Source organism: Sus scrofa, chromosome 13 (genome assembly GCF_054392235.1).
Source record: "Sus scrofa isolate SSC_HxYL_T2T_F1_AM1 chromosome 13, Sscrofa_HxYL_maternal_Yorkshire_Landrace_v2.0, whole genome shotgun sequence".
Lineage (NCBI taxonomy): Eukaryota > Metazoa > Chordata > Mammalia > Artiodactyla > Suidae > Sus > Sus scrofa.
This window is the reverse complement of record NC_139395.1, coordinates 115171203-115185489: the sequence shown is the minus strand read 5'-3', so window position 1 is coordinate 115185489 and position 14287 is coordinate 115171203. Positions and strand designations below refer to the sequence as shown.

Here is a 14287-nt window from a genome sequence, read left to right as displayed (position 1 = left end):
ACCTTGCTGCTGGTGACTTCCATATTTCCCACTGGGGAAAAAAAAATTGATTTGGAACACTTTTTGAAAGAAGAGTCAGCCTCATCAACATTTATTTATGTACCAATAGCATCAGGTCTATCTTTTATACAAAGTCTTCCTTTGAAACAGGCCGATCACATCTGGACTTAATGCTTCTGCAGTTACAATTCTATGAAGTTAAGCTCAAACCAAAGAGACTTGAGCACCAAAATCTCTAGAAAGACATTAGTGACCTTAAAGCTAGTGGTCCTTGCTGTACAGTGGGAAAATAATAAAAAAAAAAAAAAAAAAAAAAAAAGCTAGTGGTGTCCAAACATGAAGTGACAACATTTAAGACCGATGTTGAAACCACGATTACCCTTTTGGAGAGAGAAAACTGCAGGCAGTCACATTGTAAGCATAAAATGTCAATCCATTGTGATTGTAAATACTTACTGCTTAGAGAAAATGTCTTTTGATAAGAATCCATGCTTGCTAGATGAGATCCAATCAGAAGTTGAAGAGAAGGCCTGATTGCCATGATTATACGTTTGAATCTAGTTTTGAAATATCTGTAACCCGATAATAGAAATATCCTGAAGTTTGGGAGCTTAACAGGGGAGAATATTCTTATTTGGGATTCATCCCAAAGATGAACAGTTACTGAACAATTAAGCCTCATCATTCACACAGATGATTCTTGCTGAGAAGAAGGGGAGAGGAGGAGAGGAGAAAGCATATATGAAAATTAGTTGGGAGAAGGCGAGAGATGTGTTTTGACAAAGCCTATTTTTAAAGCTTCCTTTTTTTAAAGAAGTACAAATGTAACAGGGTGGGTTGAAGAGCAATAAATCCTTTAAAAAAATTTTTTTTTCATGTTTTATTCTTTAGCCTTGGGAGCAAAAAAGGGGAAAAAAAAAGAGGGAAGAGGGGAGGTGAAGGAAGGAATTTCCTTGTTCCTCTTTATGAGACGAACACCCAGACCTTGGGCTCCAGATATCTGGGTGTCCTCACCCCAGGAGAGCACTAACAGCTTTTTCAGAAGTGTAGAGGTTGTCCAGCAGACCACCCACATTGGCGTGGAAGGTCTATGTCTGTGGGAGAGAAAGGGTCTGGAACTGGGAATGGAACAGAAGGTTTCCAGAAAGGAACAGAACTTCGGGGCAGGGCCCTGGCAGCCTGGGGGCCCATGTGAACACCTGAGGACTGAGCACCAGGTTTGAGACCTTGGGAGCCCAGGACAGGCTCAGAGGCCAAGCCCGTGACAGAGGAATGTAAGCCACCATCCAGAGATCTGCTGTCTCAGGGGCAGCCAGGGGCAAAGTGACGCAAAGCCAGGCCAGTAGGACCTGCTTCAGATGGGCGAGGCCACTGGATGGCCTCAAGGAGAAACTTCTTTTCCAGTCAGGATTCCTTAAGACCCTGATGGACAGGGCTGCTTCACAGGTCTTATGACCCCCAAACACTTACTTTTGGAGGCACTACCTCACATTGTATAAACATATTGAAACGCACCCATGTCCCACATAAAATAAAATTTCTTTGGCCAAAAATAATTTTTCAATTTTTATAGTTTTGCTACTGAGATTATTTTCCTGTGCCCACTTCATTATGCTTGACTCCAGTTTTGCATATTGCAAAAAAAAATTTGGAACCGTTTTCAAATATAATTTCTTAACACTAAATTTAGTTTATTTATTTATTTATTTATTTATTTTGGTCTTTTTGTCTTTTTATGGCCACACCTGCAGCATATGGAGGTTCCCAGGCTTGAGGTCTAATTGGAGCTGTTGCTACCTGCCTACAGCAGAGCCACAGCAACGCCAGATTCGAGCCACGTCTGTGACCTACACCACAGCTCATGGCAACGCTGGATCCTTAACCCACTTCATGAGGCCAGGGATCGAACCTGCAACTTCATGGTCCCTAGTTGGATTCGTTTCCACTGCACCATGATGGGAATTCCTAAATTTAATTATTAATATATAGGCAATAATAGAACATTTTCCAAAAATTTAACTAGGCTACAGTAATTTTTATTTGGCTAGTTTTTTTAATTTAATTTTTTATTGAAGTATAGTTGATTTACAATATTGTGATAATTTCAGGTATATAGTAAAGTGATTCATATATATAATTTTTTCATATTTTTTCCATTATAGGTTATTATAAGAGAATATAAATCCTTGTTACTTATCTATTTTATATATAGTAGTGTATATCTGTTAATCCCATACTCATAATTATTCCTCCTCCCCTCTTTCCCATTTAGTAACCTTTAGTTTGTTTTCTATATCTCTGAATCTGTTTCTTTTTTGGTAAATAAATTCATTTGCAATTTTTTTTTTTAGATTCCACATATAAGTGATATCACATATTTGTCTTTCTCTGTCTGACTTTCCTTAGTATAATAATGTCTAGGTCCATCCATGTAGCTCCAGATGGCATTATTTCATCCCTTTTTATGGCTGAATAATATTCTATTATATATATGTACCACATCTTCTTTATCCATTCATTTCTCAGTGGACAGTTAGGTTGCTTCCATGACTTAGTATTGTAAATAGTGCTGTATGAACATTGGGATGCACGTATCTTTTTGAATTAGAGCTTTCCTCTTTCCTGGATATCTTTAGCTAGTTGTTAAAAAAAAAAAAAGAGTGACCTTTTAAAATCTTCAGGTCTTAAATATTATCATAGGCCCTTGAAAAGCCTGTGGGTCCTAACACCCTGACTCCATAGTCTAATGGATAAAATATTCTGGGAGGTTTCCTAGGAAAAGGGGAGGGGCTAGAAGGATGAGCACATTCCATACAGTACCAACCTTGCTGAGTAGAAAGCTCAAATCAGGTTTAATTGAGGATATTAAAGCAATGCAGTATTTCTCGTCTCAAGGTGTCATGGAAGTATTCATGCCTGAGACAGATGCCCAAGCAGAGTAGCTACAGGGCATCAGGACTTAAAAGTTTTAGAAGCCCTGATCTACTTAGTTCTCGTTCCAAGGGCCTCTAGGCAGCACCAAACAAAGATGATACCTGGGAAGGGAGCAATTGGTGACAGCTGATACGAGGTCCCCACACACCAAATGGAGGCAACTAGTTTCCAAATTGTTTTGAATAATTGCACAAATTTTGATGTGATTAGCCCCCCAAAATAAATGTTTTTAAAGACAAAATTCATTTATCTGAATGTCTACCAGTGTACCTAATTTTATTTTACTGTGTTTTGCTTATCGCTTGCACACTTGTGGTACACACAGGTTAAAATGCTAACAACTTATAACAGGATATTATAAATTAGCAAACTGCCTGTGACATGGTTTTAAGTTTCTTTATAAAATGTAAATTTGGAGTTCCCGTGGTGGTGCAGTGGTTAACGAATCCGACTAGGAACCATGAGGTTGCGGGTTCGGTCCCTGCCCTTGCTCAGTGGGTTAATGATCCGGCATTGCCGTGAGCAGGTTGCAGACGCGGCTCGGATCCCGAGTTGCTGTGGCTCTGGCGTAGGCCAGAGGCTACAGCTCCGATTCGACCCCTAGCCTGGGAACCTCCATATGCCGCAGGAGTGGCCCAAGAAATAGCAAAAAGACAAAATAAAATAAAATAAAATGTAAACTTGTATACCACGTAAAATCAAGTGGTGGCTTTGTCTATTGGCAAAGATATGATCCAGGTCGTCTCAATTGTCCAAATCTATTCATGACGTCTTGATAGCCTACTGCACTAGGCCCCAGCATTTCTTCCATTTTGCCCGTAGTATGTGCTAGACCCTGCTCACAGCAAGTCCCACTTCTTTGTAAGAGAAAACAAGATACTATCTTATCCCAGGTCCCCTAGAAACAAAGCCTGAGGCAAAACTAATGTGCCAACACTTTATCTGAGAGGTGCCAGAAGCAAGAGTGAGGGGAAAGGGAAAATAAATCCAGAAAATAGGGGAAGCAAATACAGTGTGGTACATTACCAAGCTGGACACAGCTACACCAGAAAACACAGCTGGGTGCTTATCTCTCAAGAAACTAAAAGAGAACACTGCATCTCAGAACAGTTCATGGGCAGAAGAAGAGGGAGATGGAGAGTGTTTGTTTGCCTGCTTCTTCACATCTACTCTTTCTTTCCTTTTCTTTTTCTTTCTCTGACCGTGCCTGTGGCGTATGGAAGTTCCCGGACTAGGGATAGAATCAGAGCTGCAGCTGCCGACCTGTGCCAGAGCCATAGCCACACAAGATCCAGGTTGCATCTCCTACCTATGCTGCAGTTGACAGCAATTCTGGATCCTTAACCCATTGAGAGGCCAGGGATCGAACCCACATAATCACAGAAACTATGCTGTGTCCTTAACCTGCTGGGCTACAATGGGAACACCTACACTTTCTTATTGGTCAGAGTTCATCCCAAGGGGGGTTAACTCCTCCAGACTTTCCGGTTGTTACCTGGCCATCTTGGCGGCTACTGGACATGCCAAAGCCTATATCAGCAGAGGAGGGCTTCCTCTGAGTGACCTGTAGATCAAGAGAGAGGCAGCAAGAACCAGGAACACTCTCTGCCTGCCTACTCACAGCCTCACAGCTTGTGTGAGCAAACCAGCATGTGTCATAGCAGCCAAGCAGGTCTTACAGTATGCTGAGCTTCAGGACTTACAAGGAGGCCCCAGGGGAGCAGATGAGAAGGGTGCAGGGTGAGGCATGAGGTGTGGTGCTCCTGAGTTGCCCTGTGAGCAGGGAGGACTGGAAGCAGTTTCTGCAAAGAGCAGGGCTGCCAACCTGGTGAAAGGCCACAAGGCGAGTTGAGTGAACTTATTGAGTGAAATCTCTCTGCAGCCTCTAAGAGTGTGGTTTGTGCCAGGCAGTCTTCCCAGTAGGTCATCAGTTGCACTGAGCAAGAAGGCATCTGGGGAAGTTCACAAACTGAGTCTAGTCCATACTCAACTAGAAAATGATCAATTCAAGGCAAAATAGGTACATGCCACAAAGCATCTTCCCAGGCAACATTCCTGGTAGGATACCTCTTGATTTTAGTGGCCTTAATTCCAGAATATTTTTTATCACCGCAAAAGTAACCCTGTAGGCATTAGCAATCAATCTCATTTGCCCTTCCTCCAGCCCCTGTCAACCATTAATCTATTTTCTCTCTCATTATTTGCCTGTTCTGGACATTCCACGTAAATGAAGTCATACAGTATGTGTCCTTTTATGAATGGTTTCTTTCACTTAGCATATTTTCAAGGTCCATCCATGTTGTAACATGTATCAGTGCCTCATTCCTATTTATGGCTGAATAATATTCCATTGTTTGTATATACCCCCATTCATCAATGCTGATGGACATTTTGGTTGTTTCTGAAACTGTACACCTTCTCTGGTGGGTTTTATACCCAGTCAAAACTCAGATTAGGACTCAAACTCACAGCCTGAGACTTGAATCCACCCATACCTCAAATTGGGACTTGAACCCATAATCTCTGATTTAGGAGGACACTTGAACCCCCTGTCTTTTAATTGAAGCCACTCAGCTGGTGTCAGGACTTACTAGAGCCCAGGTTCTTCTGTCTCATTGCAGCAAGAATTCTATGTGAAGCAAAGTGGCAGGCAAAGAGTTTATTCGCATGGGATGCTTGTGAGAGAGACAAGTAGGCTGGCAAAGCAATGCAGCAGCCCCAAGAACAAAGAGGGCTACCTTTTTATAATCAAAGAAATGGTGGAGGGGGGAGAAGAGCACCTTCTTCTTCATTTTTGGGTAGATGTCAAGTTTTACATGATTAGTTCCCCCTTTGACTCTATATGGTTTAACTGGGACACTCATGGAACTATTTAAATCATATGTATATTAACAAAAGAATGCTAATATATGCTAAAACATGGTAATTCACCTCAAGTTTCTGTATAATGTCCCCTCTTACCTAGTTTTTCCCTTTTCACCTATATTTCTGTCTTGGCTATATGAAAAAATTCTACTCTTCAAGGACTATTAACTCCCTGACTTCATATAACAAGATTCAGACCCCACATCTATTGTTTTGTGTTTTAACTATGGGGGTTTAGTTCCCGTCGTGGCGCAGTGGTTAACGAATCCGACTAGGAACCATGAGGTTGCGGGTTCGGTCCCTGCCCTTGCTCAGTGGGTTAACGATCCGGCGTTGACGTGAGCTGTGGTGTAGGTTGCAGACGCGGCTCGGATCCCGCGTTGCTGTGGCTCTGGCGTAGGCCGGTGGCTACAGCTCCGATTGGACCCCTAGCCTGGGAACCTCCATATGCCGCGGGAGCGGCCCAAGAAATAGCAACAACAACAACAACAAAAGACAAAAAGCCAAAAAAAAAAAAAAGTAACTATGGGGGTTTGTGCCTTGAGTGTGTCTGGCCCTTAGATGCACCTGGTCTTCCTTCAAGGTAGTATAGATTGTTGTCCGATTACTGGATTATTTTCTCTCTTTTTTTTTTCCTTTGTAATTAATAAGAATCTTGTAGTGGGGGTTGAATATGCGTACACCTGAAGGATTTTTAAGAAATTGGTATCATTAGTTTTCTGTTTTGTGGGGTGAGGTCTGGCTGTGCCTATGGCATGCCAAAGTTCCTGGGTCAGGGACTGAACCTGAGCCACAACAGTGACAGCACCAGATCCTTAACTACTAGGCTATGAGAGAACTCTTGGATTCTTTTCATGATTGGTCATGGGCTTAAAACAGTCTTCCAAACTCCCTTAAAATTCCTTCTGTCTTTAATTCCTGGTGGGATTTTTTTTTTTTCTCTCTTTTTTTAGGGCCACACCTGCAGCATATGGAGGCTCCCAGGTTAGGAGGTCCAATCAGAGCCACAGCTGCTGGCCTACATCACAGCTACAGCAATGGCAGATCTAAGCCGCCTCTATGACCTACACCACATCTCATGGCAACACCAGATCCCTAACACACTGAGTGAGGCCAGGGATCAAACCCGCAACCTCATGGTTCCTAGTCAGATTTGTTTCCGCTGCACCACAACCGGAACTCCCCTAGTGGGATTTTTAAACTATTTAATCATGAAACTCTATCCCCATCATTTCCACTTCTTGATACTTTTTAATTTTTAATACTCAAGCTCCATACAATGTCATATCTCTTGAAATAATGTTTTTCAACAATGCTTATATAGGAAAAATTTATATTCCCATCATCAAAACTTTTTTTCTTTTTTGGCCACCCTGTGGCATATGGAGTTTCTGGGCCAGGGATCAGATCCGAGCCACAGTTGTGATCTGAGCCACAGCTGCGGTAATGCTGGATCCTTAACCCACCATGCTGGGAATCGAACCTGCATCCCGGTGCTCCAGAGATGCCACCAATCTGTTGCAAAACAATGGGAATTTCCATAATCAAACTTAATGCAACATTTTTAAACAAAACGATTTAGGAGGAAAACAATGATTTACATTCTAAATAAAATTAGTAAAATGTCAGAATCACACATGGGTATTTTGAAAAGCATGCCAAGTGTCAGTGAAGGAGAGGTCCATCTGGGATATCGCTGAAATGAAACATCATAGTCATCCAAAATACATAAAGTTTATGTTAAAAAGTCCTGTTTTAGATTCCTAAAAAGCAGACACCTAAGACGAGTATTCAAGTGCAAATACTTTCTTTGTCTAATGATCTGGGAAATACCAGTAAGAAAGTCAGTGTAGAATACAAGCCTCAGAGCTATTCCACCTCTGAGGGAGCAGTGGTCCTTATCCAACCAATCCAGTCAGTTTTCGGGTGAGGACTGCTCCCAGAGGGCATTAATTGGAAGACAAAATCCTAGTGAGTGAGAACACACTGTGAAAGCCCTTAGGCCAGGAATCTCAGATGCTGGTTGCTGGAAGTCAGCTGGCTGCTGGAAGTCAGCTAGCTGCAGGAAAGGCAAGAGGAGATTTGGGTGGTCAGACAGTATCTGCTACTGTATTAGTCAGGGTTCTCCAGAGAAACAGAACTAACAAAGCCAATACATGAGAACATATAGGAGATTTGTTATAAAAATGGGCTCACGTGTTTATGGAGGCTGAGAAGTCCCACCGTCTGCCATCTGTAAGCAGGAGGAAAGCCAGTGGTGTATGTTAATATTTCATTTTAGGAAATGCATAATCATTGACCAATAGCCATTACAGTTTCTCCCAGTTAAAATAACGACAAACAGGAGTTCCCATTGTGGCTCAGCTGTCACAAACCCAACTAGCATCCAAGCAGATGCCGGTTTGATCCGTGGCCTTGTTCAGTGAATTAAAGATCTGGAGTTGCCGTGAGCTGTGGTGTAGGTCACAGACGCGGCTCAGATCCCACTTTGCTGTGGCTGTGGCCTAGGCCATCTGGGACAGTTCTAATTTGACTTCTAGCCTGGGAATCTCCATATGCCACAGGTGTGGCCCTAAAAAGAAATAAAACAAAATAATGACAAATAGGACCTGGTCAGTGTTTGATGCATATAACATCTGCTTTTCAAGATTGGAGTCCTCGTGTTCAGAGGGAGATACCTATTGATACAATTAAGAGCTATATTCTGCCAGATCCCATAGTGGAAAAAGAGATCCTTGTGTTCTGTGGTAGGTGGGAAGTGCTTCACTGAAAGAGCTTAAGAGAGCATATCTGGTGAGGAAGAAAGCAGAGAGGGGCAGGTGGATGGGGTGTATTGAAACTCCTTGCCATTGCAATAGCCACAGTGTAATCTCTGTTGAGCTACCTTTCACCAGCAGCATTTCAACTTGTCTTTTGCTGAAATGTTCTGGTACTGCAGGAACTGGCCTCTGTCCATATGACCATGGGCACTGTATAGGAAACAACTTTGTCCTGTGAATTTTTAGGGCAAATCACAGCTACAGACATAGAAATTCATCAGCTACTGAGTAACTTTGTAATAAATCCTGAGTAAGCCATTTATAAAAGGTCATTCCCAATGATGCATTCATAAAATCAACATCAAAAGAGAAGACTTTTTTTTTCTGTTTCCCAAGGTCTCAACCCCTTTCACCACCTCAGAATAAGTGAGGGCCATGACCCACCCCACCAGTTTCTGGCTGCTGGGCACTATTTTTTCCTCCATGGCTGCTAATGACATCTTCAGATGGGGTGGAGAGGCTGGGGCCAGAAGTGGTGGAAGCTGCAGAGAGGCACTCCCCATGTGATTCAGATACCTGCTCTATGGCCACCAGGCTGTACCTCTTCAATGTCAATTACTGTGTAATTGACCAAGGGCTGGTGCTGAGATAGATGGTTGAGTTAGTGCTGAGGCTAAGCTTCCAATGTGTTGTTCCCAGCCCATGACAGAGGCCTACAGGGACACAAAGTACCAAGACAGGCCCAGTCCTGGGAGACATGGGACTTCCCTCCCTAGTAACTTTGGCACCAGGACTCCCTGCCTCCTTTCTTGGACTGCAGGTGATCTGGGATGGTTCCACCCACCCTTCAGTCTCTATCCTTTAGAGTCAGACTTGCCTCACAGTTTGATGGCTCTCTTAGCTTATCTGCCTTCCTCCCCATCTCCCCATTTTCTCTCACAAAGATCTTTTCCTTCATAAAATCCTTTCACGTCTAATCCTATTTTGGTGGCTGATTCTCAGAGGATCCAGAATAACACACTTTCTTAGTTTATCACCACTGATTTAGATTCTCTTTACCCAGACTTTCTGGCACTGCCTCAGAAATAGAAAGCTTATAATGCTCTGTTGTGCATGTTCTTCAGAATATCCTTCTAGCCAGGTGGCTGCTTTTCTATGAAGTTATCTGCTACTCTTTACAATGTGCCCCCAAATAAGCCCTGCCAGGCTTACCTCTTTGGCTTTAATTCAACTTTTTTTTTTTTTTGTCTTTTTAGGGCTGCACCCACAGCATATGGAGGTTCCCAGTTTAGGGGTGCAATAGGCTCTATAGATGCCAGTCTACGCCACAGACACAGCAACTCAGGATCCCAGCCATGTCTGCAACCTACACCACAGCTCACGGCAACGCTGGATACCCAGCCCACTGAGAGAGGCAGAAATCGAACCGTTAATTATTCTTTAAATGGTGCCATAGTAACAAAAATTTGAAAGGAAAAAAAATAAAAAACAGTTGACTTCCTCTACACTTCCCTTTTAAAAGTAAGACAATCAAAAATATGTTTCTCCATTACATTTTTGCTCACTGAGATTTCAAAACAAAACAAAAAATAATCCTAGTTCCTAAAATACTGTTTGCTGATATGGTGATTCTCAACTTTTATTAGGTTTAGAGAGACCCTTCAGGGACCTAGGACTTGCCCCAGAAAAACTTAGGTAGGCAAATTTTACACAAAAACTCTAGGCTATGGGATATTTCAGAATGTCCTAGTTGCTGCTCTAAATGAATAGCTTTTGCTTCTTAGTCTTGGCTGCTTTTGAAAAAGGGAAGTCAAATTTCCCCTCACTGACTCTTTGGAACCTGTGTGTAAGTCAACATCACAACAAATGTGAGTCCATATAACTTAAATTTTGCTGTAATAATCTTTTTCTTTTTTTCACAAACCTTCCTGTCTGAAGCAGAGAGTTTATGGAGGAATATGTAGAAGATAATGTGGGAATATGGAATAAAGGCTCCAGAGACAGACTTCCTGGCTTTAAATGCCACACTGCCATTCCTTAAATATACCAAGCACTTTCCCACATCAGGGCTTTTGCTCTGTGGTAGCATCTCCCTGAACTCCTCTTCTCATAAATATTCCCATGGCTCACGTTGGGTGGTACCACACAGACCTACAAGGCCTGTACTTGCCCAGTCTTAAGACTCAAGAAAGAGCCCAGAGTCAGTGACAGAGATGTCAATGGTTTAACAGATAAGGGGAGCTTACACATCTGAAACCAGGTCCTGTGTGACCTGGATGGTAGGATAGGACATGGTGGCAACAAACTTCACTCCCAAGGGGGTAGGAGAGATTACCATTTATGGTACAATTACTCAGGTTGGCTCATCCATTATCAGGGAAACCAGCAGAGGGGCATGCCCCTTACCCCTTTGATAACAACAATCTCTATTAGGACCTGGGGCAAGCACTTAAGAAGCACTGGGTAGAGGTGAGGCAGACACTGTTCAGGCAGAGGATATACAGAAAGCAAGAACAGTCATCTTGAGTGGCCTGAACCTACAGCTCATTCCCTTACTTCTTTAACTTATTTCTCAAGTGTAAATTTGTAGAGACGAGCCTACTCTCCTTCACTCTCTAAACTTGCTCTGCTTTGTATTTCTTCACGGAACTTATCTAACATATCTATTTATTACTGTCTGTGTAAGAATTTCCTGCTAGCCTAGCAGGTTAAGGATCTGGTATTATCACTGCTATGGCTTGGGTTCAAGCCCAGGCCTGGGAAATTCTGCATGCCATGGGTGAGGCCAAATGAATAAATAAAAACTCCATGTAAACATGGATTTTACACACACACCCATCAACCCTGTGCTAGAACAATGCTTTACACGTGGTTGGTGCTCAATAAATATTTGTTGAATAAATGATAGAACGTTCAAAATAATATACATTTTGGAATGTTTGTACAGAATGAAGGCTATTTCTAAAACAATATTCTAAATTAATTTTAACCAATGGTATGCTATTTATCTTTTAATAAAATAGTTAAATGACTTTTCAAAGCAGATAACTTTTGTCTGCAAATATATAAAGTATGGAAGTACATATTGATTTAGTTATCTTGGAACTCCAACAAAACTTCCTTCAGTAAATGCATCTGAAAGATCATAAATAGTTACAGCTAATGCATAGTGTTTACTTCTTCACATGGTCTACATATTTTGGTTCATTAAACTGTCCCAACAGCCCTGACACAGGTAGTTATTATCCCCATTTTACAGGTAACGAAAGCCTAGGCACAGAAATTTTGTAATCTAGCCAAGATCACCCAGTTAACAAATGTCAGAGCCTGGATTCAGTAGTCTGGTCTAGATCCAAGCTCTTAACCACTGACTTATACAGCCTTTTTAGTACATGAAAGAGGAAAGATGGAGTTTATAGTTGGGGAAATATCAGTGTTTTCCATTACTTGCAATTTTAACAGTGTGAACATAGCACTGCTGTGGTTATTTAAAGTGCCCAAATTGTATTCTCTAAAAATTCAAGAAAAAGAAATTAAAGGTTAATTGCTCAAACCACAGACAATTGCGCATTAGTAAAAAACTGTCATTGGCTGACTCTTTTTTTCCTATCATAAGACGCTTATTTATATAAGCATTGCACTACACTGAATTTTCAAAATACTCTTGCAGTTCAGTCCAGGAATATATCTCCATAATAAAAGCAGTTATCTTATAGAATCATTTTCTAAGAGAAAGTAGCAAAGCTGTTAGAGTCTTAGGTATGAATAACCTCACCTGAATAGGAATGTTTCTGGGCAGAGGACCCTGGGCACACTAACCCCAAGACCACAGCTTCTCCATTTTTGGTTTGTGCAGCTCTGGTCAAAATGATAAGGATCTCTTATCAGGTCCTGCCCATTGGGTTCCTTTCTGAGAAAGATACCACTTTTTTAAAAAAAACTAATTCCAGATGTCCAATGAATTTGAGCAGTGAATTTACTCCGACCTATAATTTTGTACAATACATTAGAATTTTTGCCAAATCCATCTGGGAAAAAAGTAGGCAGTATTTCCAGGTTTCAAAAGCAGGCATGAAATAAATTAAGGTTTACAGGGTGATGACACCTAAGCCAGGATCCCAGATGACCATAGTTTACCACTGAGCATCACGTGCCAGGAACCCGTGCAAACTTAGGCTGTGGATGGCAAGTGTGTCTTCAAATAGCTAGTTGTGTATCCTGCCAATTTTGCTTCATTTTCTGGTGCAATCGCCAGCTGTGCTAGTAAATGTCTGTGGATTTGACTGAGTTGCTTTGCACTCTTTTTTTATACTAGTAATTTTGGATTTCAGAAAAGTGAAGGTGTTGAAAAGAATTCACAGATTTAAAATTTTTTCATTAACATTTTTAAAAAGCAAAGATTTTGACATTTTTCCTGAAGCAGTTGTTTCAAATCACAATTGATTACCTTGACATCCAGTTCTCGAAATAAACAGAAATCCTCCCTCACCAATGTTCAAACCAGGAATTAGCAGAGATTCTTAGACAGCTAGGTCTATTCTTAATTCCCAAAGAGGTCACCAAATCTTGTGCTTTATTGGTGATCCATGGGCCTAACATCATTGGTGATCTCCACTGCACATTCTTGAGTAAAAATACATTCCAAACACTTTTTTAAAAGTTCCTTTGCATTGTAATTCTCAGTCCATGGAAGGGACACTTCATGGTTGGGTCTCAGCATTTCACTTCTCCTTGCCAGTCTCCAGTTTCCATTTAGACACCCGAGAACTTTTAGGAAATCAGATTCTATCCTCAGCTCCAGAGATTGAGCATGTGACTCAGGCTAAGCCAATTGAAACATTTCAACCTTCTGGTCAATCAGAGTTTGTGGGGTGTGGAAATGTGAGGCCTGAAACAATTGCAAATGTTTGGCTACCTTGGCAGAAAGCCAACCTGAAGAAGAAACCAACTAATTGGAGGATAGAGCTGAGGACATCAGGCAGCAAAAGAAGCCAGATTTCTGATAACATCAAAAACTTCTAGAGCAACCCCCCTGAAGCCTGCCCTTCCTCTGGACTTTTCATGTACATGAGCCAATGAATCCCTTTTTCTTGTTTAGATGTGAGTTATGGTTTCTGTTACTTGTCATTTAAAATACTTTTAGAAATAGTCTTTGCAAGACATAAAATGGTACACAGAGGCAGTTCCTTAATACTGGAACCCCATTTTATGAAGAAGGAAGCTTTTGGCTGCAATGGTAGAAAATCTGTATGTAAATGGCTTAAATGAGATCCAGGACCACCATGTTATGTGATGTGAATGGTGTCCACGCCCAAAAAGTTATGCCACATAGTAGCTCTGATAAAGCTATCTATAATATCACATACCAAAAATTCAGAGGTAGGCCTGAGGTGAGGTCACTTAATTTAACAGCTCAACAAGATCAATGAAGCCCCAGTTTCCTTCATCTTTCCATTCTGCCACCTCAGTGGATTGGCTCTAACCTTTGTAGTTAAGAACTTGACCAGTACCCACGAGGATGTGGGTTCAATCCCTGGCATTGCTAAATGGGTTAAGGATCCAGCATTGCCGCAAGTGTCAGCAGAGGTCACAGATGTGGCTTGGATCCTGAGTTGTGTGGCTGGGGTGCAGGCCTGCAGCTGCAGCTCCAATGTGATCCCTAGCTTGTGAACTTCCACATGCCGTTGGTGCAGCCCTAAAAAGAAAAAAAAATTGATGATTATTATTTT

General features: G+C 41.6%; 1 protein-coding gene across 1 annotated transcript in view; it reads right to left on the bottom strand.

The window, feature by feature from the left end:
- Positions 1-12415, bottom strand: part of PPM1L (protein phosphatase, Mg2+/Mn2+ dependent 1L) — a 336602-nt gene extending 324187 nt beyond the window's left edge. The window contains exon 1 of the mRNA XM_084987490.1: positions 12334-12415. The gene's annotated coding sequence lies outside the window, so the exon portion shown is untranslated. The remainder of the gene's footprint in view (positions 1-12333) is intronic.
- Between the last annotated feature and the right edge of the window lie 1872 nt (positions 12416-14287).